Source organism: Adiantum capillus-veneris, chromosome 1 (genome assembly GCF_014529385.1).
Source record: "Adiantum capillus-veneris isolate H3 chromosome 1, ASM1452938v2, whole genome shotgun sequence".
Lineage (NCBI taxonomy): Eukaryota > Viridiplantae > Streptophyta > Polypodiopsida > Polypodiales > Pteridaceae > Adiantum > Adiantum capillus-veneris.
The window spans coordinates 115,441,256-115,466,668 of NC_140931.1; the positions used below are offsets into that span (position 1 = coordinate 115,441,256).

General features: G+C 45.8%; 1 protein-coding gene across 1 annotated transcript in view; it reads right to left on the bottom strand.

The window, feature by feature from the left end:
* Window positions 1-25,413, bottom strand: part of LOC147465400 (uncharacterized) — a 97,569-nt gene that overhangs the window by 33,215 nt on the left and 38,941 nt on the right. The gene's annotated exons all lie outside the window — the stretch shown is intronic.

Consider the following 25,413-nt stretch of genomic DNA (forward strand, 5'->3'; position numbering starts at 1 on the left):
GTCCCATAGGTCATATGTGACCCCTCTCTCTCTCTCTCTCTCTCTCTCTCTCTCTCTCTCTCTCTCTCTCTCTCTCTCTCTCTCTCTCTCTCTCTCTCTCTCTCTCTCTCTCTCTCTCTCTCTCTCGTCTGTAACTATCGACGCCCCTCTCTAGTCGTATCGCCTCACGCTCCCCCACTCGCCGCGCCCGCCGCTAGTGTGGGTGTACACGCGTCTTCTCCCTTGCGGACGGCTCCCCCACTCGCCCAGCTGCCACGCCCGCTGCTAGTGTGGGTGCACACGTACATCTAATCCCCCCCTTGCGGACGACGATCAAGCATGAGGAAGATGAACGATAAAGCCGACCCCCTAGAGGATGCCATTCAAAAATGCAAAGAGGAAATGACGGAGACCATTACCAAGATAAACCGCAATCTCTGGGGTACAATAAACATGCTCGAAGGACGCGTGTTGATCCAAGAGAGTAAGATAAGCACGCTGGAAGACCGAGTGACGACCCAAGAGGAAGAGATCGCGTCACTCAAGAAAGATCTCGCCGAAGCACCATCAAGAAACACACTGGAAGAGGGCGAACTGCAACCCTCAGTAATCGAAGAAATCAACACGATCAAGGAGCAAGTACGGGCCATCCAAGAAGGAGAAGAGCAGCACTAAGAAATGACGACTTCTTGGGTGGATGTTCTTACCAAAACTCAAAGAAGGCGGACGAAGCCGAGAAATGGATCAAGGTGGCCAAGAAAGGGAAAGGCAAGGAGATAACGCCCACGTCCACACCCAACAACATCATTAATCAGACACTTGAGGAGGAGCAGAGGAGAAGGGTGTGCGCTTTACATGTGAGAATTTGCGGTCTTAAAGACAAAGGCAATGTGGACGAAGAAGTAAAAGAACTCACAGCCTTGATGGGGATTCATGAGCCGATGCACACAAGGGCATGGAGAGTGGGCAACATAAAGAAAAATGGAAGCAGTGGAGAAACCTCAAAAGAAAGAGCACTCATCCTCCATTTTCCCTCCATGGAAGCGAAGAAGTCCTTCTTGAAGAAAAGACCAACTCTCAAAGAGACTGGCATCTTTCTCGGGGATGATCTCACCCTCTCGCAGATCGCTCATATGCAGGAAGTAATGCCGAAGATTAGAGCGGCAAGGGGAAAAGGCAAGATCGCTTTTTATCGAGACGGAAAAGTGGTAATACTAGAGCGACGCTCCACATGACGGTGCGAGACTTACGGGACCACACTCAAAGTAGCTGACTGGAACTGCATTGGATCTATGCGTCTTGATATGGGAGCTTTTGAGGATAGCTTTACTGGAAGAGACATCATCTTTTACTCTAAGACACACCAAGCCCCTGGGCAATCCATGCCACATCAGTGGATACAGGTGGGAGACAGCCTACAGACAGGAGACACGCTCAGAGCACAAAGGGCGGGGCTCGGGGGGAGGGGCAGTGTTATTTAGAGAGGATCTGCAGCCACTGATACAAATAGCCCGCAGGGACGAGCAAGCTAGGTACATGTGGGTGAGACTGAAAGCAGAGACAGGCAGATACCTCTATCTAGCTATTTGCTACTTTCCCCCGACTACATCAATTTATGCATCACCCAGAGGACAATCCCCTTTCTCTATTTTGGATGATGACATATGGGAGTTCTCTAGGGATGGTGACATTATCATCCTAGGGGACTTCAATGCTAGGACTGCCCATCACCAGGCAGTGTTTTATGATACTTCAGAGGAGATGCTAAGAGAGCTAGATGTAGCAGAGACGGGCCTTTCCAGACTATCACACAATATGGAATATACTGAGTATGGGCGACACTTGATAGACATGGGCACTGCACATGGATTGGCCATCTTGAACGGCCTACAGAGATTTCCTGTTGCGGGAGGTTTTACATGCTTCCCACACAGACATGGAGCCAACACTGTGGACTATGTCATGGCACAGCCGAATCTCATCTCTAGTATCCAGGATCTCATAGTTGGGCCCAGACCGGTCGAGGTGGCAGTGGATCATGCTCTGGTGTCGATAACCATCTCCTTCCAGTTCAGAGTAGCACACACGCCACAAGTAGCAACCCCCACTCGCTACACATTCACACGGGAGACGGATTCTGTATACATGGACGGAATCTACAGACGCCTATGCACTGAGGACCCGGGGCGACCTCTAGAGGAGCTAACTACTATACTGACACAAACATTACATGAGGCAGCAGCAGAAGCATACCCACACACCAAGCCTGAGCAGAGCCGCCGATCATGGAGCATGCCTCAGAACAGCTGGTACGATGAGGCGTGCCGCCAGACTAGAGCCAGACTTCAGAAGGAGGTGCCCACGCAACATTGGGTAGATTGGAAAGGATGTGTTCGCAGGTTCAGTTTCAGGAGCCCCGGACGAGGCTCTGGCTCTTTGACACCTTGGTGGCTTTAGCATTGCTCTATGGAACCGAGATATGGGGACCTTCACCGGATCACCACGGGAGGCCGGGTCGCACAGATGGATGGGGGAACATGGAGAAACCTCTCGTCTCTATGATCTCGCGGCTCATTGGAGCCAAGGCATCAGTACCACGAGCCATTATCAGAGCAAAGCTAGCAGCCCCCCCACTAGTGGTGGAGGCGCTCACCAGATCAGTCTCCTTCATAAACCGCACATGGGAACTTCCTAGAAACAGATATGCTCGCATAGCACTTGAATCCTCTCGACAGTTAGCCAGACAAGGAGATACAACATGCTGGTATGGGGAGATGACATCATGGTTTCAGGCACATGGGTTCAGCATCGACAGGCTGCCACCATTCCATTACTCATTGGATGCACCATCTCTCACTCTTACACAATCAGAGATCACCAAGCTCATCCGCCAAGACCTGACCCAGCTAGACACCAGGAGGACATGGATACAACCAGCACAGGAATTGGGCACAAAGATGGCTTTCTACAGAGACCACCTTCTCCAGCTTACGGAAGATGGTTTTGTGACGAGACCCAAATACATGGATACCCACTTGTCTCATGGGATACGATGTGCTATTGGCCAATTACGCACATCCTCTCCCCAGTTGCGGATTGAAACTGGGAGATACAGCGGAGTACCAACAAAAGACAGGACATGCCCCTTGTGTAACATGGAACCTGAGACAGAGCTACACTATACATGCCGCTGCCCCGTCTACTACGAGATATGAGGCCGATTCCATTGCTTGTTCAGAGAGGGTTTTGGACCACTCTCAAGAGTCATAGGATACCAAGATCAGAGATGTCTGGGTTTGTTCTTGCTCGAGCTGCGCAGACACAGAGATAGCCTGATGAATGGAGAGGCTAGCCAGTCTCAAAGACAGATCACAGACTTTTTCAGAGCAGACACGGGACAGCCGCAAGAGCCACTCCCACAGCAGAGCTCCCCCTCGTCTCACACCAGAGGCACACTGATTGACCGAGCAATTGAATTGGGGAAATCCAGGCGCCCGCGACTGCGAAGAACTACACAGCATCGACGGAGGCTACAACAGAAAATTCGGAGCACGCTGGCCAGGCATGCACGACGCTCGGTCAGACTACTAACCATGGAGGAAATTGATGAGATTCGCCAACGACCGATGATAGATCTCTTGTGATTCATCTATCCCAACAAGCCGCCCATTTTTTTGCTTAGTTTTTTGCTTGGCTCACATCGACCAACTTAGGACCCCATAGTATATATCTTTGTTTTGTACTGTTGTTAGGTTATTTTGTTACTCTAACTTTGTATCAGATCCACCACTTTGTAACTTTCAGGTCTCATAGGTCATTATGGCCTTTTGAAGACGTTAATATAACATTTCATTTCTCTCTCTCTCTCTCTCTCTCTCTCTCTCTCTCTCTCTCTCTCTCTCTCTCTCTCTCTCTCTCTCTCTCTCTCTCTCTCTCTCGCGACCCATGGGATCACGACCATACAAGTTACAAGCTGGAATTGTAGAGGTTTCCCATGGCATAAGGGAGAAGGGCTGGTGGATATTCTACCACAAGCTGACATACTCTTCCTGTTGGAAACATGGGAACAAAACACATGCAGGCTGCCGGACATTAGTGGATATATCAAGCACTCCGTATGGTGGAATGGTACCAAAATGCGAGGACAAGGAGGTGTAGCTGTAATGTATAAGGAAGAGCTTCAAAAGATGGTTGAGGTATGCAAGATCAATGACCACAAGCGCTATATATGGGTTAAGGTTTGCTCATCACAAGGATTGATCTTTGTTGCAGGATGCTATATCCCGCATCGAGAGTCACCTTTTTATGACACAAACCAACTATCCAAAAATGACCCCTTTGCTGACCTATGTACAGACATTGCAATGTATGCACAAGAGGGAGCAGTTGTCCTTCTTGGGGATTTGAATGCCCGGATTGGAAACACACAGGCACAATTGACAGACCATTCAATGCACCCTGCAGATAAGAATGGGGAACTTATACTTGGTTCTATGTGGGATAGATGTTCAAGTGATAACATCATGAATGCACAAGGGTCAGCCATGATAAGTATGATGAACTCAATGCAACTTGTAGCCATGAATGGTGTGGATAAGTTCGTACACTCTGGATCGTACACTTGCTACACGGCAAATCATGGGAGGAGTACAAATGATTATGCCTTGGTGAGATACGATGCATTGGACTTGGTCCATAGTTTTGAAGTGGGTAGCAGGCTACCAACCTTCGACCATACCCCAATTCATATATGCCTACACATGCCCAGTATGCCTATTGTCAACACAATGAATACACCGAATTGGTCATACAAAATGCAACTCACAAAGAAAGAGGACTATGCTAGTCTCTTAGATAGCTTACTGTTTGACCGGAACATGCCTTGTGACATTGAAGAGATGTGGAAGATCTTCCGACATGCAATGGAGGAAGCGGCAAAAATTACTATGGGCAAGTATCAAAATGGTAAACAGACTAGGAAGGGTTTACCTCATAATCCTTGGTTTGATGCAGAATGCAAGGAGGCCAAACGCAAGATGAGAGGCTTAGCACAACACTCAACTGAATGGGAATGGGCTGCTAGAGAATACAATACACTCAAGAGGAAAAAGAGACGCATGTATGAACTCTCAAAAGAACAACTAGACCTCAGTAGGTTCAAGAAAGAGCCAAAGAAGGCTTGGCGTAACATGAAGGGGAAGAAAGGGGATGTGATGGGAGATTTCAGCCTAAACGAAATGTATGCTTATGTACAAACTTTGTATGCCCCGTCGGGGACTCAAGAGGCGATATACACAGGGGCTCAGGCCGAACATCCAAAGCCCATCACCTTCCAAGCAGTCATTAAAGGCCTCAAAAGCCTGGCGAATGGGAAAGCAGCTGACACATTACATCTTACCTCTGAAATGCTGAAATGGTCAGGTATTGAGGCTAAGAAATGGATACACCATATGATGAATCAAGCAATCAACCAATACTTACCCCAAGATTGGCAAGAAAATTGGGTGAAAGCGCTCTTTAAAGGAGGTGACCGCAATTTGCTCACTAATTATCGCACCATCATGGTGAGCTCATGTATGGAAAAACTATTTAGAAGCATCATTGAGAAAGATCTTAGCACATGGGCTGAAAATAACAGGAAACGTGCCATTGGACAAGCAGATTTAGAGCCCGCCACAGCACGATAGACCACCTTATTACACTCCGGGTCTTGATGGATGAAACCAGGCTAAGAGGCAAAACCCTGTATTGTTGTTTTGTGGACTTCACGAAAGCGTTTGACACAGTACCCCGTCAAGGGCTATGGTCACGTATGGAAACTCTGGGAGTTCCTATGCATCTCAGGGCAGCAGTGGGACGCCTCTACCAAGAGGTCATATGTAAAATCAAGACAAACACAGGTTTCTCACAACAGTTCAGGAGCACTATGGGAGTTAAACAAGGATGCCCTTTGTCACCTACGCTTTTTGGACTATGCATAGATGAGCTTGATGATTTCATTAACAAGGCTATGGGAGAGGGGGGAGATCACCCTAGCATTGGTACTTTCACGCTTCTCCTCCTCATATATGCCGACGATGTGGTTCTCTTTGCCTACAAGGCCCTCCTTCTACAAAAACTTTTGGATGCAGTACATGCATTTTGCAATGCAACGGGCTTGTCAGTCAATGTAGCCAAAACAAAGGTTATGTCAGTCCACACATGTAGAAATGAGAATCAGCCCATCATCACGTATGATGGGCAAACACTCCAAGCGGTTGAGAGGTTCAAGTACTTGGGCATCTATGTACCTTCCAACCATGCATGGGGAAGTTGCACGCAAAACAGAATTGAAGCAGGACAAGCGAAATACTATGAATTTGAGAACATGTGCAAGCAAAGTGTCACAAGGCGATGGGAAATCAAGTCTCTGGCATTTGATGTATGCGTGGTCCAAACAATACTTTACGGTGTAGAGGTATGGGGGGGGAGTATCCCCGCTAGCACTTGGAATGGCATTGAAAAGATACAGAAAAAATTCTTATGTAGACACATGGGGATCAAAACTACCACCCCATACTCAGTGATGCTTTTGGAGACAGGCAAGAGACCCTTGGAAATGCAAGCCTTACAGAGGGTACATAGATACCTCATGAAAGTTAAGATGATGCCGGAGAGCCGTCTACCCCACATGGCATGGCAAGCCGGATGTAAACCGCAAAAGAATTACAAGAGTAAATTTCTCACATCCAATCTCGTAGAAGACATACGGAAATGGTTCTCTAGATGGAATGTGGGAGACCATGTGGACATGCACATAGAGGAAGCCACTGAACATGAGCATGGGCTGAATTTTGACAGAAGCATACTTGAAGCCCTACACACTAGATGGAGTACAGTAGTACACAGGTCCAAATTTGAATACTACGGCAAAGACATCAATACACGATATTGAGAGACCTACAAGATTGGGGACACCCAGATGCATATCAGGACACCTATGTCCCACCGGGTAAGACGGGCCATTACTTTGATGCGGACGCGATCACACATGCTCAAGATTGAAACGGGAGGGTGGCTGAATATGAAGGAAAATATAAGGACATGCACACAATGCAATTTAAACAAAGTGGAAAGCGAGGCCCATGTCACCCTCGAGTGCCCAGCATACGCACACATCCGTGGTGATTTCCCACTGCTATTGCAAGGAGATGTCACCTTTGAGGAGCTTCTCTCTCGGACACACCCCTCCCCAGTAGCTTTAGGCATCTACTTTGCCAAAGTATTGGATCATCACACAACACTAACACACAAGAAAGCTACTAGCCCACTACCCCCTCTACACACATGAGGGGAGCCTCTTGTAGATTTTTTTTTGTGGTCCCATGGGTCATTTTGGCCCCCCGAGGACGTAAATACAACATCATCATCTCTCTCTCTCTCTCTCTCTCTCTCTCTCTCTCTCTCTCTCTCTCTCTCTCTCTCTCTCTCTCTCTCTCTCTCTCTCTCTCTCTCTCTCTCTCTCTCTCTCTCTCTCTCTCGCTCTGGAAAAGAGATTGTATTCTGTGTACATAAGAGATGCTCAATGGCCTATCACCCAGAGGAAGTACAAAAGAGAAGTGACAATGTGTAGGCTATGTAAACATCAAGGTGGTTTGTACGATGAATGTAGAATGAACCATTGTGGGGGTGCATAATGCCATGTGATGTGAACATGATCCCGACAGAAAAGAACTAACGCCCGTGCCCATGTGTAAAGAAAGGCGCATCAACCCTGCTCCGCTGCCCTAGAGGACCAAGCTGAAGAATCCCCACTGATAGCAAAGAGTATGCAGTAGCTCTGTCCAGATGGCTGTCAAAATGGTGGACATAGGGGAGGATTGTGAGCCCAGAATGTAGGCACATCGAGCCTTCCACATCGTCCAAAGCATGATGCTGCATATCGTGGAGAATATTGTGTCTCGCTAACAGAAAGCCTGCCGATGACCTGCATCTCGGATCATCTATAGAGTGCCTTGTCTATAACCCAAGACCATATCTATCGGCAAGCCCTCAAAAAAGGTGGGTGACCTCGGAAATTGTAAAAGCCATGCAATTTCTGCCCACGTCATGAGCCCATCGCGGATGCCCACTCTGATCGAAAAACAACAAATTGCCATCCCCACTGGTTGCGCAAAGGGACAAACCCAAAAACAGTGCCTCAAAGACTCAGGCTCTGAAGTACATCTGAAAGGGCGGTGGTAATGCGTGTGCTAGTCTCCACCCAACCGTGCTATCTTATAGCCTCTCCCTAGCGTACACACTGTCCGACCGTGCCAGTGGCCTTGCCCATAGGACCCATGTCCTTACATTACCCCCCCCTTGGAGAATCGTTTTCGTCCTCGAAAACGAACGTAGGAAAACGTTTCTTAAGTGCGGAGACATTCTCCCATGTAGAACCTTCTTCAGGTCTATCTAGCCATTTTACCAACACCTGTCGTCTGACATGATGTCTGGTGCGAAGCTCATGAGAATCCAAAATCTTTTCGGGCTCATGAGGAATGCTTGGCGGTTCGATAAGGTCAACCAACATACCTGTGTCAATGACATTATCATTCTGTCCTAGTTGTTTTCGTAAACGGCTAACATGGAAAACAGGATGAACTCGTGAGTGCTCTGGAAGAGCTAACTTAAAGGCCACTTGACCTATACGTTTGAGAATGGTAAACGGTCCACAATAGCGTGGTGAAAGTTTAGCAACTTTTCCCGTCTTCAAACTTTCTAAATGCTCCGGAACTTTGAGGAAAACCTTGTCTCCTTCTTCGAAAGTAGCAAGACGTCGATGCTCATCTGCGTACTTCTTATATCGATCTTGAGCTTGCTTAACATTCTGTCCAGCAACTCGAAGCATGTCAAAATGGTCTTGGAGAAAATCCTTCGCTTGTTTTATCTTCTACTTAGCCAACCCCACCGTAACGGGTGATCTAGGTTGAAATCCATACAAAAGCATAAATGGACTAAACCTTGTAGTCACATGCTTTGAACTATTATAAGCAAATTTCAATATAGGTAAGTAGTCTTTCCAATTGGTTTGCTTCTTGCTAACGTATGCTCGTAGTATATCCTCTAGCATTTGATTAACTCTTTCTATTTGACCATCCGTTTCTAGATGATCAGTCGTACTTAGATTAAGTTTAGTTTCCAACTTTTGGAACACAGCTCTCCAAAAGTGATTATCGAACTTTTGATCTCTGTCACTAATGATACTAGCTGGAAGACCATAGAGTTTATATATATGCTCTACAAATAGCCGTGCTAATTCCGGTGTCTTAACGTAGTCTTAGTGGGAATGAATCGACCCATCTTTGTGAGACGGTATACAATTACCCAAATAGCAACATGGCCACGATTTGTAGTAGGTAGTCCTACTACAAAATCCATAGAGATACTCTCCCACTTACCTTGTGGAATCTCTAAAGGATATAAAAGGCCACCTACCTTGAGGCGCTCTGCCTTATTAACTTGGCACTGTTGGCAGTTTAGTACTTACTCTTGAACTAAGGCATACGTCTTACGGATACCTGGATGACCAACACTTGGACTATCGTGACACTCAAATAAAATTTGGCGCCTAGTGTCTGAGTCCTTTGGCACACATACTCTACCTTTGTGGAGTAAGTAGCCATCATCAATGGAAAAATTCTTCCATCGCTTAAGCTCTTCTTGAGTAGGGGTGGAGCTCTGTGTGTTGGAGTTTCTATCTGCGCGTGCAGAGACATGTTGATCTGGCTGTTCAGAGACATGTAAGTGTGAGGGATCTCTTTTTAAAACTGCACTCCACACTTTATCATGAGTGATCTTGTGCACACTTGCCACGTAATGACTCCAAAAATCCACTCTTTAGTTCCGTGAAAGCAAGTGAATTAATATGAGGCATCCGACTTAGTGCATCCGCTACTACATTATATCGCCCCTTGCGATATCGTAGCTTACAATCATAATCTTGAAGGATTTCTACCCATCTAGCTTTACGGCCCTTCAAGTCTGTTTGAGTAGTAAACCATTTGATACTCTCATGATCAAAAACTACTTCAAACTCGGCACCATATAAATAGTGTCGCCACTTTCGTAAAGCGTGAATTATGGCATAGAGCTCTCTCTCATAGACAGAGTAATTATGTTGAGCTCTATCTAACTTTTTACTTTCAAAGGCTATAGGTCTTCCCTCCTGGAGAAGTACCGCACCAATGGCTTTATCACTAGCATCAATCTCAACCACAAATGGCTTAAGTGGGTCGACGATTGCTAGGATGGGAGCAGTGGCTATAGCTACCTTGAGCTGTTCGAAACTGCGTTTTTGGGCTTCTTCCCAAGAAAAGGTCTTACCTTTTGCTTTAAGTTGATCCGTTATAGGAACAGTGATTTTGGCATAGTCACGGATATACTGTCGATAAAATCCAGCCATGCCTAAAAATATTTGAAGCTCCTCAACCGTGTTGGGATGTGGCCATCGAAGAATGGCAACAACCTTGTCAGTGTCCATCTTAATGCCAAAATAAGAGATCACATGACCGAGGTAATGTATCTCTGTTTTAATGAAATCGCACTTGCTTTGCTTAGCATACAGCGCGTGAGCTCGTAGCTGTTCAAACACTAATCGTAAGTGTTCTATGTGTTCATCTTCAGTCTTACTATAAATGAGAATATCATCAAGGAAAACCACAACAAATTTTCCAAGATAGGGACGTAAGACACTATCCATGAGTGTCATAAATGTAGCTGGAGCATTGGTTAGACCCAAAGGCATAACCAAAAATTCAAAATGCCCGAACCGTGTTCTAAAGGCAGTTTTGGAGATATCTTGCAGTTGGATACGTACCTGGTGGTATCCTGAACGAAGATCTATCTTTGTATAGTATCTTGCTCCGTGGAGTTGATCAAACAACTCATCCACTCGAGGCAGAGGATACTTGTTCTTGATGGTTATCACATTTAATCCGCGATAATCTACGCACATGCGCATAGTACCATCTTTCTTTTTAACCAATAGAATTGGTGATACCCAAGGCGAAGTGCTAGGTCTAATGAAACCACGAGCGAGATAGTCAGCCAACTGACTCTCAACCTCCTTGGCTTCTTTAGCACTCATACGATAAGGTGGTTTACTCACCGGTTTAGTGCCTGGCAAGACATCTATGCCATGCTTCACATCACGTGTAGGGGGTAAACCCGGTGGTAAATCACTTGAGAACACATCACTATACTCCGTGAGTAAGTGAGTCAGCTTTTGCCGTGCAAAAGGAGAAAGTAAACTAGAGTTATACTGGGATGGAGAATCTTGTAATTCCTGTAATGTTTGTTTTACAACAGTTGCACGTTGCTCTATAGAATTAAAATTGAGAGCACTTTGCTCATTCGATTTGTTAACGCTTTGTTTATCAGTAAAATTCATTGCACTTTGCATACCATTACTAGAATTCACCGCACTTTGCTCTTGAGAATTCACAAGACTTAGAGACAAGCAGTAACACAAAAAGACTTCATCTATTAAATTTGCTTTCTACAAAATAGAAAGCTCGGTTGTACATATAAGAGGTGTACATGGTATATTTTTCTCACCAAGCAAAAGCACATGTTTACCATTGGCCATAAAGGATAAGGAGTTGTGTCATAACTAGTGTGCAATGTGTTTCCTAAACCATGCAACCACTCCCGTCCTAAAACTACATCAGCACGGTCCATGTTCATAACCTGGAAGTCAAGGCTCATCGTATGATCTTGAACAATAAGCTCAACCCCTTGAACTACCGTGTCCCGTACTTCTTTATCATTCCCAGACATCTACTCCACCACATACTTGTGAGAGCAGGGAGTCTGTGTAAGCTTCAATTTCTTGACTAGCTTATAGTTCAAGAAGTTATGAGTTGCACCATCATCCACTAAAATATGAACACGTTGTCCGTTAATAGTGCCATGCATGCGAATCAAATCATGGGGGCCAAAGGTAGGCTGCCACATTGAAGCAGACACACAACACTTGTGCTTTTCTTCCATATGAAGAACCTCTAAAGCACAATATTTAGGAGATGAATCTAATGTGAGGCGTTGCACCCTGTGCATGGCCTTTTCTTTGCCTTGCAAAAGAGGACAGTATTTCTTGTTATGTTGGTTCGAAAGACATCTAAAACACAAATTGTGTTTCTTTACACACTCAAAATCAACAGTGCCACGCGGAGTATCTCGTGATTGCTTAGGCTTCTTAGCCTCTTGTGGACGTGGAGAGGTAGATTGTCTCTTGTTCCTCTTAGAACGTGTGGGAGATCTACCTCGCCATTGGCTCTTAGCCACATTGCTCTTAGCAAAAGTATTCTTAGAGTAGGGATCATTTCCTTTCCTCTCTTGGTCATCATCATATCTTTGTGCATGACTAATGGCTTCTTCCAAAGTTTTTGGATGTTAGGTCTTGACATGAAGACGATAGTCTTTGTCAAGACCCCTATTAAAACCCCGTATCTTTTGGAATTCATCTAGACCTTCTAGTTTTAATATGATTTCCCGATACTTTGAAAGGTACTATGTGAGAGAGAGGCCAGACATGCAGCATGCATCCCATGCTAACCAATTCTTATCTTCTTCATTGGAGTCCAAAAACTCTTTGGAGAAAGAAGCTTGAAACGCAACCCAAGACGGAGGGCGAGCATCTATTGGAAATGTCATCCACCACTTATAGGCCTTGCCTTTAAGAGAGACTTGTTTCCACAGCCATCTTTATATCCGGGGTGTGTCTCAATCTATGAATATCACTCCATTTGTGTAAGAACATATTGACCGCATCCTTGTTGCGATCACGCTCTTCCTCGTGAAACTCAAGAATGCTGATATTCTTAAGTAATGCATTGCTACCTTCTGCAGCACTTGTCTCTTGGACTCCTGAGTCGTGCGAGCTTGGTTTCCTTGAACCGTGCCACCTGTGGCTCCTTGAGTTGTCTGTGAATTCATAAATTTCACAAGTAACTCTATAAGATTGGTAACATTTGCATTGAGTGCAGACAGGTTTCTTTCAAGTACGCTTTGGCGATGTTCCAAAGTCTTGAAAGAAGCCATATCTACAAGCCCATTATCTCCTAGATCATCATCATCATGCATATTAGTGTCAGCAGCACCCGTGGTGCCCTGATTTTGATCTACGTGCTCAAAATCAAACGTGTGTGTAGGTGGGATATCCTCACTGGCCATGGTAAACACACACTAATGCAAAGAGAGAAAAAGAAACGACAACTTGTACTTTGAGAAATTGAAGTCTTTGTGTTTTGTATGCTCCGCGATTTGCGTTGCATGCGAACCTCGCCTTGCGGGAAGTTAAGCACTTCACTTGTCGTTCTTGTAAGAACACCGTTGATGATTCTTCACAAAAACTCGTCGGTTTTGTGAAGGCTTTTCTTCACTTTGAAGCTACCTCCTTGAGGAAAAAAGAATTTTTGGAGGAAAACTTGCCTTCCTCCAAGAAGTGAAAAGGAAGAGTAAAGCTACTTCCTTGTAGTTTGAAGCTTTCCCTTTCCTTCTAGTTTTCCTTTCAACACAAGTAGACTATCTTTCCTTGTTATACACAACAAGAGCCAATAGCTTGATGGTAAAGTGTTGGCCTCTTACCCTCATGGGGTGGGTTCAACCCTCCTTCATGCAAGGGTTAAGCGGGCCTTCCTACGCGGGCAGCCAACGGCGCCAACGAAAGCCTTCGGAGCCTCCGTGCTGTCGAGTTGCCGGTCGAGTTTGCCTTGGTCGTCCGCCTTGGTCGTACGCTGTAGAGAGCGTAGGTGAGGCGGCCGCGGACGGCTGTCGTTGTTTGTCCACGCGCTGCTCGCACAGAACACTACGTCTGTCTTCTTTTTACTGCACAGCGGAGGCGTCGCTGTCTGCGGAACGTGGGGGAGATGTAACAGACTTGGACACTCCAAGTCAAGAATAAACCGCGACAGCACCAAATAACCACTTCAACACAATTCACAGATCACAATAGATTTACACTGGCCCGGCCGAGTTCCGTGCCTACAGATATTGGACCCAAAGACTGGCGCCCCTTTCGGTATTTCTTTTTTATATTAATCAGATCAAAGTACAAGAGAGTGGCTAGGGTTTCACTCTTAGACTCTGCGTCCAGATGCTCTGAGAAGTGAAGCCCTCACCACTTATTTAAAGGTACAAGGGATGCCCAAAATCAGAGCCCCAAAAGCTTCAAATCAAAAGCAGTTTGTTTCTCTCTCACAAACTCTTTTGAGTTTTTAAAAAAAAGCAAAGTTATTCTCTTTCTCATTGCGTAGCCACAAGCTCACGCCAGAAAGCAAAAGCTGCAAAATTTAGCCAGCACAATTTTCGGAGGTTGCCGTACTGCCACGTCAGCAGGCCAACACATTTTCCGCCGCAATTTCCAGAAGCGCCGTACACTGCTGCTGCCACGTGGCACCCTCGGCAGAAATTAGGGTTTGCTGACAGAAATTAGGGCTTCACCCAAAATTTAGAGTTTGTTGCAAATTAGGGTTTCAGGCAGATTTTAGGGTTTGCAGAAATTTTAGGGTTTCAGCCAAAAATTAGGGTTTTTGCTGTCCGCCACGTCATCACTTTGTGACATACCCCCCTCTTGAAAGCATTGTAATCGACCACGATTACGCCTGCAAAACCGACAAAAGCCATAAACAGTCTTAGCAGACACTGACTGTTAGTACCTACGTACTAGGAACACACATCTAGCACATGTACAAAAGCAACAGTCACATCACACGACATCACCAGACATCACAGGACATCATAGGACATTCAACATTCATTCGGATCTTAGACCATGATTTATCGGCAATGTAGCTAGCAATCACATCTAGGTCCAATCGGGACCTCATCGATGTCCGATTGACTAACCCCTATTGCAACCATGTCTATTTGAGATCAATCAGACCAAAATGCTGCAGTCATTTCGTCTATCAGCTCCTGTACTCACAAGAAGTCAAGAACAAATCAGTATCATAATCGGGAATTCCATTTCATAAAGTCATACAGCAGCATACTGTCAGCTCTCAGTATCCCTGAAGCTCAAAGAGACATCAATGACTCTAGTATCTAAATCAAGGCATCTGTTGACAAAGGAGTGGAGTGACTCCCCTCTTGTGCATCCGACTGCACCAGATCTCCGGCTAAGCTGAATTCTGGGTTCCATTTGGAGTAGACTATGCTAAACCAAAAGCATCGAGGTAAAGTTTCACAATCTAAGGAGTATCTGCTAGGTCCTCCTCCTCCATCCACTTCGCATCAAGTGCAGGATAATTCTTGAACTTAACCAAGAACCGCCTTCGGACTTTACCCTTATTCTTCGTATCCTTATGTGCCAAAATCTGTTCGGGAACAAGGATCTCCTCCTTTTCTTCCACTTCGGGTTGCTCATCAGGCTCCCCATCATCAGGCACATCACCTTTAAAAGGTTTCAAGAGACTCACATGAAATGCATTGTGAATCCTCCAAGTATCTGGCAGTTTCAATCAGAAGGACACATCATTTATCTTTTCAGTAGTCTGGAAAGGGTCGTAGTATCGCATACTAAGCTTTTGGAAAAAGCCTCTCCTTTCCCTTTTTCTTTCGTAGCCATGCCTTCTCAAAACGTAAGAGCACCCAATCATCCTCCTTCGATTTCATGTCGTGACGATGGCGATCCGCTGCCTTTTTCTGTCGTTCTTGAGACTTCTGCAAAGTCTCGCGAACCTTGGCAAAAAGCCGTATCCAGATCTCGCGTATACTCATCCACTTCAAAGATCTTATCTTTCGTGCTCAGGAAGGGTGGAACCTTCGCACCACCTTCAACAATCTCAAATGGCGCCTGCCCCGTCGAAGAGTGTATCGTGTTATTGTAGGCAAATTCCACCAAAGGTAAATATCTTTCCCATTGAGTCTTCTGATCTGAGATATAAGACTTCAATAAATCTAGAACCACTAAATTGGCAATCTCAGATTGCCCGTCAGTCTGCGGGTGGAACGATGACGAGAACTGCAACCGCGTGTCAATGTTCTCCCAAATTGCCTTCTAAAACAAACTCGTAAATCTGGGGTCTCTGTCGGAGACAATCATCTCAGGCATGCCATGTAATCTGAAAATCTGGGCCACAAACAATCTCGCTAAGTGATCCGACTTGACTGTTTTCTTCACTAGAATGAAATGAGCCTATTTGCTAAATCTGTCAATAACAGTCCAGATACCATCGTGACTACTCTGTGTTCTCGGGAGATCAAAAATGAAATCCATCGCTATACTTTCCAAGGGGCGGGTGGGTATGGGTAATGGTTGTAACAATCCCTGTGCCTTATGCCTGTCAAACTTGACCTTCTGGCATACCAAGCAACTACGTACAAATTCTTCCACATCCTTCCTAAGTCTCGGCCAAAAGAAGTATCTCTCTACCCCTTTCATGGTGGTAGCAATGCCGCGGTGACCCGTAAAAGGTGGACAGTGGCATTCAGTCATAACTTTTTCCCTCAACGGTTGTGTAACGCACAACATAGTCTTTTTTATCAAGTAGCCTTCCCAAAGGGAGTATCCAGCTACTGTCTCCCCATCCCGTATCCGTGTGAAAATATCTGCAAAACTATATCTGTGGCATACTAATCGACCATATGCTCGAAGCTCCTATGATGTATCGCGGAAATAGCCAGAATCAACGGTTTCCGAGACAAAGCATCTGCCACCACATTCTTTTGTCCTTGCACATGGACAATCTGGAAGTGGAACTGTGACAAGATGTTCGCCCACCGCATCTACTTTTCCGAAAGCTGCTTCTATGACAAGAAGTAGCACAAACTCTGATAATCTGTAAAGACAGTAAAATCCGCTCCGAGTAGGTAATGCCGCCACTGAGTAAGAGCATGGATAACCGCCAAAAGCTCTCTCATAGATCTGTGCTGTCATCTCCGGCCTAGAGAACAGACAGCTCTCATAAGCTATGACATGGCCTTCTTGCATTAAGACCGCACCCAGACTACGACCACAAGCATCACAATATACTTCAAATGACTTCTGCAAGTCCGGCAAAGTCAAAATAGGTCCTGTAGTCAATTGCTCTTTCAATGTCTCAAAGGCAGTCACCTCTGTGGGTCCCCACGAAAAAGGTACTCCTTTCTATGTCAAGATATGCAAAGGGGAAGCAACCTCTGCAAACTTTCGTATGAACCGCCTGTAGTACGAACACAGTCCCAAGAAGCTTCGAACTTCATGGACATTCCTCAAATCGGGCCAATCACGGATAGTCTCTATCTTGGCCGGATCCATTTGCACTCCTGATGTTGACACAATGTGTCCCAAAAAGTGTATCTCTGGTAGAAAAAATCCACTTTTCTTTGCATTAAACACTAACTTGTGATCTCGTAATGCCTGAAAGACCTGAAGCAGATGATCTCTGTGTTCTGCCTCATTCTTGGAGAAAACAATAATGTCGTCAAAGAAAGTGCCAACAAATAGCCTGTACTCTCGAAAAATCCTGTCCATCATCCGGTTAAATGTCGCAGGAGCATTGGTTAAGCCAAAAGGCATCACCAAAAACTCAAATAACCCAAAAGTCGTCCGAAAAGCTGTCTTGTAGACGTCTCCCGGCGCTATCCTGAAAAGCACGAGGATCCCTGTAATCTGTCGAGTATATCATCAATCCTAGGAATCGGAAATCTGTTCTTGATGGTGATTTTGTTGAGAGCTCTATAATTGATGCACATTCTCCAAGATCCGTCTTTCTTCAAAATCAACAACACTGGAGAGCAATACGGTGAAGTACTAGGCTGGACAAGACCCTTTTCCAAGAGGTCTTTCACTTGGTTTATAATCTCTTCATTCTGTGCTCGGCTCACTCGATAGGGTGGGCGGTTCAGTGGTGTACTTCCAGGTATCAGATCAATAGTATGATCTTCAGGACGAGCAGGTGGTAGCTCACCTGGCAGGCCTTCTGAGAAGCAATCGGCGTGCGAGTGTAGAAAATCTTGGCGTTCTTTATGAAGTTTAGACATATTTGTCCTATCATCATCACTCAACTCTTTCATAAAGATCGAGTAAACAAACAGACTGGATTTCATTAATTTTGAAATGGCCGAAGCCGACACAATAGGGACAGACTCGCCCTTCAGTTTAATATCAAGTACAATTGTTCTGCCCTTTTCTGTAGTCAAAGCCGCTTTTCTCGCCCGATAATCGACCACGGCGTTGTTCTTGTGGTACCAGGGAATCCCTAAGAGAACATCACAACCCTCCAAAGGCATTATGAAGAAGTCCTCATGCCCCAAATACCCCTGACAATGCAATCAAAGTTTGCCAATGACGAGTGTAATGGCTACGTCCCTGTCGGGTGCCGCTAGAACTGCCTCTGCAAGTGGTCCCATCCAATCGGAAGTAATCTCGAGCCACGCTGCCAATTCTGGTGAAATGAAGTTGGCCTTGGCTCCTCCATCAAAGAAAATCAGGGCCTCTTGATCTTTCACTTTGCCCCAAGCTCGGCAAAGTTCTATACTCTCATCCATGGTGTCGGGATCAGTACCCACACAATCTGGAACCAGTCTTGTTTTCATCTTGCCTTTTCGTACACGGTCCTCAACTGCTCTCGAACTCTCAGGTCTTTCGCCGTCCTTGTAATTTCGTTCTTTCTGTGCCTTTTTAGGGCACTTCGCGGAGATATGTCCAAGTTCCCCGCATCCAAAGCACTTCCCCTCCCTGATGAAGCGAGCTCTCTCCTGAGGAGTAAGCTTGGGTCGTGCATCCTTTCTCTTTGGGTTGCTCTTTCTTTTTCTACTTTCATTCCCAGAAGTTTGTCCGGTTCGTTGTGTGGTGACCTCATCTGTGGGGTAGGTCAGACTGCCAGAGTGAAATTGCAAAGCCCCGCTTCGCATGACTCATCAACTCTTGAATAGAAGCTGACTTCTGTTCCAAGCAGTGATCTATGTAGGTAGACCCAAGGTAAACCGCTCAATCTGTTCTCTGAACGAGATCTTCTTGAATGAAGAGGCGGGTAGAGAAGAGCTCCAGAATCTTTCACAATAAGAATTCACTGTATCGCTCTTGGTCATCTGGAGATGGTTCCAAGCAGCTCGTATATCTCGTTCAAACTCTTGAGTCAACCAAGAAGAAATAAAAAGCCTCTTGAAATTCAGCAATGTAACTGGCACAGTCTTGCTTAATAGAAGCGTGGACCACCAAGTGCGAGCATTCCCCTTAAAATAAGAGGCAGCTCTCCGAATCTTGGAGTGCTCTGAATAGCGTCCTCCCGCGAAAGCGATGTCAAACTGCTGTATAAAAGACAAAGCCTTCGAAGCATCGGAGTATCCCGAAAAAGTATCAAACTTGAGTGCTTGGCCACCTTCCTTAAACTCTCGGACTTTCTTTCTTTTATCTTCGAGAAAGTCATACTGGTTGGCTTTGTAAAAATTCTTCTTGTTCGCATTAAAGCTTCTATTGTCAGAGTCTGAACTGTCCATAGACGAGTCCTCTGTAGAAGTGTCACTCAGTGGGCGAGACTTAGACTTCTTTGCCTTTTTCTTGCCCTTTCCGAAGCGTTGTTTCTTGCTTCGCTTTTTGCTTTTTCTGTCTTCTTCGCTCGAGTCTGAAGAGCTGGAAGAACTGTCAGAAGAAGAAGAAGAAGAACTGGGTAAGCATTCAAACTTGACACGCTTCTTCAGTTTCTTTGCCTTGTTGAATGTCGACCAACAATCCAAATATCCCGGGAAGTCAGTGCATTTCTTCTGCTTTCTGCCGTGCTATTTGTCTTTCTTTTAAAAGCTGAGCAATCCGTGCATCAACCACATTCTCCAGTTCCTTCTCCGTATATTTCTTGGAGGCAGAAGGTTTCTTGAGAGCCGGTTTCGGGAGTGGTGTTATGGTTCTCTGCCACTCCGTCTGTACCTCTTCCAAAGAGGTCTGGTTCATATATTTTGCTATCTTCGGGTCCCTGGCAAAATTGAGCATCATCTTTGTTGCATCATCAATCAATTTATGACGCTCAATCTCTCGCTGCTCCGCTTGAGTAGGCCTAGGCGGGTCATACTCCGTGCCAGAATCTTCGTTGTGATCCCTACCCGCATCTCTAGATGCAGAGGGAGTCAACTGATCATTGCCTGAAGCCATAGGTGCCACGGAAAAAAAAATCGGAGATCGGATTTCTCGTAGAAGAGAAATCGGCCGTGCTTTGATACCACTGTAACAGACTTGGACACTCCAAGTCAAGAATCAACCGCGACAGCACCAAATAACCACTTCAAAATAATTCACAGATCACAATAGATTTGCACTGGCCCGGCGGAGTTCCGTGCCTAGAGATAATGGCCCCAAAGACTGGCGCCCCTTTCGGTATTTCTTTTTTATATTAATCAAATCAAAGTACAAGAGAGTGGCTAGGGTTTCACTCTTAGACTCTGCGTCCAGATGCTCTGAGAAGTGAAGCCCTCACCACTTATTTAAAGGTACAAGGGATGCCCAAAAGCAAAGCCCCAAAAGCTTCAAATCAAAAGCAGTTTGTTTCTCTCTCACAAACTCTTTTGAGTTTTTAAAAAAAAGCAAAGTTATTCTCTTTCTCATTGCGTAGCCAAAAAGCTCACTCCAGAAAGCAAAAGCTGCAAAATTTAGCCAACGCAATTTTCGGAGGCTGCCGTACTGCCACGTTAGCAAGCCAGCGCATTTTCCGCCGCAATTTCCGGAAGCATCGTACAGTGCTGCTGCCACGTGGCACCCCCGGCAGAAATCAGGGTTTCAGCCAGAATTTAGGGTTTGCTGCAAATTAGGGTTTCTGGCAGATTTTAGGGTTTCAGCCAGAAATTAGGGTTTCTGCTGTCCGCCACATCATCACTTTGTGACAGGAGAAGCAGGGCGTCGCACGCACATGTAAGCCGCTTTTAGCCTCCTCCCAAAAATAGCTCGGATACCAGTGAAAGGGCGTTGGTAATGCGTGTGCTAGTCTCCACCCAACCGTGCTATCTTATAGCCTCCCCCTAGCGTACACACTGTCCGGCCGTGCCGGTGGCCTTGCCCATAGGACCCATGTCCTTACAACATCGCTAACAAGTTGGGTCATGACCAGTGATTGCCGATCAAGTACCAAGAGACAATCCTGCATGGGCTATCATCCACATGAAAAAACCTATCCTGCAGCTGATCCAAAGGGTCCAAATGCATGAACAAAACTGTCTCTGGAAAGCGAGGAGGATGCGTTGTCGTGCTATGGCACGTTTATAATGTAAAATGAAAATTTTCACCTCACTTTTTATGTGTTTTGTTATGTGGGACCAAATGCTACAATGTACATAGTGTGATATATATGAAAACGGATGCCACAATTGCAGTCGTGTATATACCTTACTAGGGAGGCGAGACCATGGACGTGGCACTGATGCGTGTTTTATCACTTCAAAACATGCTAATTTTCTTCAAAAATGTACACAAGTCAAGTGTCTCAAAGTGGCACGCTCATTTTATATAGAAAGTTCAATGCAAGCGATCTCAACCAGCAAAAGCAGGTTTCGTGCGTGCTCGTAAAAGATGTGTCCAAAGTGCTTGCCAAGTGGAAAAATGAGGTTCAACATGAAATTTGAGCCCAACGGAAATTTTTCATAAATTCAAATATTTTTCCCAGCTCGTTTGGGCTTTTAACAGGCAAAAGGGGACATTTTTGGGCTAAAATTGGTCAAAAGTAGCCCAAACTTAGCATAAAATAGTTGAAAAGGCCACATCAGTATTGTCCTTGCTCAAGCTAAGGGTGAGTTTATAGAGCCAAAACTGAGCTCCTCTAGACATCTAAGAAAGGAGATACGGCGATGGGTGCTAGTGCAGTCCCGTGTTGTTTCCACTACATGTTCAAGGCTATGAGGCCACCAATTATGGTTTCTCCTCTTCAAATAATCACTTGGGCTTGCCTAATGAAATTCTAAAGCTCCCATGAAATGATCACAACCAAGAATTGAAGTGAAAATTTAGGGTTTTTATCGAGGCAAAAATGGAAACGAGGCTACACCAAATTATCACACACAAGAGTTTTGAGTTGATGTTGGTTGTTTTCTAGAGTGATGATTTCATGGCAGGAGTTTTGGTCTTTTTGAGAGTGTCTTTTGCTTCAAAGGTTCTACGACTCGCTTGATTTTTCTCTGAACCCTCACAGTCAAAGACCCGACGCTTTCCTAGCCACTGCGTACTTCTTGATAGCGTTGATCCTGCCATACCTTTGAATGGCGTGGACGGTGAGGAGGGGCATCCAGTCTGCAAAAGAAGTCTCCTCCCAATGGAGACTAAGTACTCAAAAAAGGATAGAGGGGGTCCATCTTTGCTCATTAAAGCCCACTGCCACTCACCAAGATCCCACTCCAACTGAACAAGTGGCTTCTATCACAAGACGGGCACCACGTGCCAATAGAAAAGAATAGATTGAACAGACTTTTAGCACTTCAATAACAACTGAATAGAGAGAGAAAGAGAGACGACACGCTACATGGAGTGGTGGAATTCCACCCCAGAGAGTATTGGCCCCAAACCTTGGCATCCCTTTCAGTATTTCTTTATATTGCATCAACACTATACAAGCCGGTACTCCAAACTCTACACCTTCTCCAGGAAGCATGCCAAAGAATGAGCCCTAGCCTCTTATTTAAAGGCCCTTGGCCTAAAAAGCAGTTACAGTGAAAAGCCTTCAAAACTCAAAAGCTTCTGGTCCAAAAGCAATGCCAAAAAGTTGCCAGCGTAAATCATTTCGTGCTGCATTCAACGCAAAACGTGGAAAATCCGTACAGCTTGCCACGTCATCATGCCATCGCAATTTTTGAAAATCTGCCATGTCATCAGTTGGTGTGTGTGTACGGGTCTTGCTTTATTTTAATCCTTTATGTCACTTGGGGCCCATCGACGGACGGGGTCGCCATAAGTTGATAGGACTTCTTCTTCTTCTGCTACTTGTTCTTCTTAGGGTTTAGGCCCCTCGGCCGGCATCTGTAAGTTGGCTCCATTCTTTAGGCTTTGACACGTCAGCAGTTTGTGACATGCTTCCCTTGCCAAATCCACAATCTCCAAAGTGGTGATTCCTCAGTAGTGAAAACACCGTCAACAAAGAACCTTCTCTAGAAAGAGCCTACCACTCTAATAGGCTGCCAATGGGAGCCAACTGTTGATCAGGCGAAACCTCACCCTGAAACTCCAATCTGATGTGATGTTCATTATGGCCAGCTTCCACAATGCCAAAGACGAGATTCTCCTGCTGAGTAACAATCGGGTCTCCTGAGTGAGGATCGAAGGACACACACCATCCGTGATGAGAAGATAAAGGACTCTGTCCCCGACGAGGGTGTGCCAGTCAGGTGGAATAGCCTCATCAATCTCTCATACGTGGCAGCAACCCCTCTGTGGATTTCGTACGTAACTCCAAGCACATGTGCCCCAACCAAGGAAGCATCTAACCAACGTTGTAAAGAGCATACTGGCCCATCATCCCATCTACCCCAATCAATGTGTGTGCTCTCGCCTAGCTGACGGCCTTCTAAATCTGTCACATATGCATTCCATACAAGTGGTTTCCTTGCTACCTCCTTAACACATGAAGGCGGGTGGCGAATCAAAGCAAGACGTAATTCCTTCCAAATCCGTAACAAGCAATGCATAAATGATGACAAATGACATGTATCCAAGGGTGCATCTATAAAGATGAATTTGATGGTCGGGCGCAAAACACCTGTAGTATCTAGAGATCCAAAAAGAGGAGAGGTATGTAACAAAGCATGGTGTAGAAACTGTTTCCGAGGCTCTGCCCCTAGAAACAATCCGAAAACTATCAGCTTTGCAAGCAATGCCTTGCTTTGCATCTCTTGATCGATAATCCCCAATCCTCCCTTCTCTCTAGGAAAAATGATTGTGTCCCAATGGACTCGTGGCCGAGTGTCAAAAGCCATCTAGGCCACCCCACAAGAAGTTGCGTACAAGGCGCTTCAAACGATCTGCGAACTATCATCTTTGCAAGCAATGCCTTGCTTTGCATCTCTCGATCAATAATCCCCAATCCTCCCTTCTCTCTAGGAAAATTGATTGTGTCCCAACGGACCCGTGGCCGAGTGTCGAAAGCCATCTAGGTCACCCCACAAGAAGTTGCGTACAAGGCGCTTCAAACGTGCCATGATGCCTGAGTGAAGATTCATGCAAGCTGTGGTGAATCAAGCCATCGCAAGAAGAACCTAATTCACCAAAAGGGCTTTGCCAGTCAGAGATAAATGCAAGGACGACCAATGGCAAAGTTTCTTCCTGATAGAATGCAGCACGGGTGCAATGTGAGAGTGAGCAATGGAAAGAGTGTGAGCCACGAGCGCCGAAAACGTTGGAGGGAGGGGGGGGGGGGGGGGGGGGGGGGGGGGAGAGAGAGAGAGAGAGAGAGAAAACGCAAGGGCTCTGCAAATGATGCTCTCGATACATAATCTGTGAATGACTACAAGACCCTAAGCATTCTATTTATAGAATCTTAGGTTGAGGTAGGGCAAAAATGTGTAGCTGGTGCAAAAAACATAAAAGCCCAAAAATGGCTAAAAATGTGTGCACCTAGCCAGGCTCAGAAAATGACCGGCCGGACACGTGCTAAAAGTGTTCGCCCATGCAATCTACATGATGTGCGATGGGTGGCCAACCCGGGACAATCACTAGCCGTACAAAATGGCGAAGCAACGATGGTGTAACTCTAACACCCCCTCTCAGCACCGGATGCTGAGAGAACACAGAGGAGTCGAAGGTGAGAAGCCAAAGTCCGTTGAGGTACAACCTTCGTGAAGATGTCTGTTGCATTGTCCGTTGTAGGAACATACTCCAAGTGAAGATCTCTAGCCAAAACCCGCTCCCGAACATAGTGGTACTGCACCTCAATGTGCTTTGTCCGAGCATGAAAGATAGGGTTCTTGGCATTAGCAATGCAACTCTGATTGTCGCACAAAAGACGAGTAGTAGCACTCTGGGGAAAACACAACTCTCCAAGTAATCTCCGTAGCCATATGGCCTCACAAGCAGCATAGCAAGCTGCTCTGTACTCCGCCTCTGTAGAAGATAGCGCAACGGTGGGTTGTTGTTACTACTCCATGAAATGGGTCCCGAGCCGAGTGTGAAAACTAACTACTCCTGTAGTAGAGCGCCGAGAATCTCGGTTTCATGCCCAATCTGAATCGCACCAACCAAGTAAGGTGCAACCCTTGGAGCGACCATAGAACACACCATGGTCCAAGGTGCCGCTGATGTACCGCAAAGTACGTTGGGCACACTGCCAATGTCGCTGACCGAGGTCGGGTGTTGAAGGAATTGAGGTAAACAGATGTCTGGTCGGGAATAAGTCAGCCATACAAGGCAGCCAACAACCCTGTATTGCTCCAAGTCAATCCGTGGGGAAGGATCATGAAGCGATGCGTTCTCTCCGGGCTCAAGAGGAGTGTCAATTGGTCTGCAGCCTGTCATCTGGAATCTCTCCA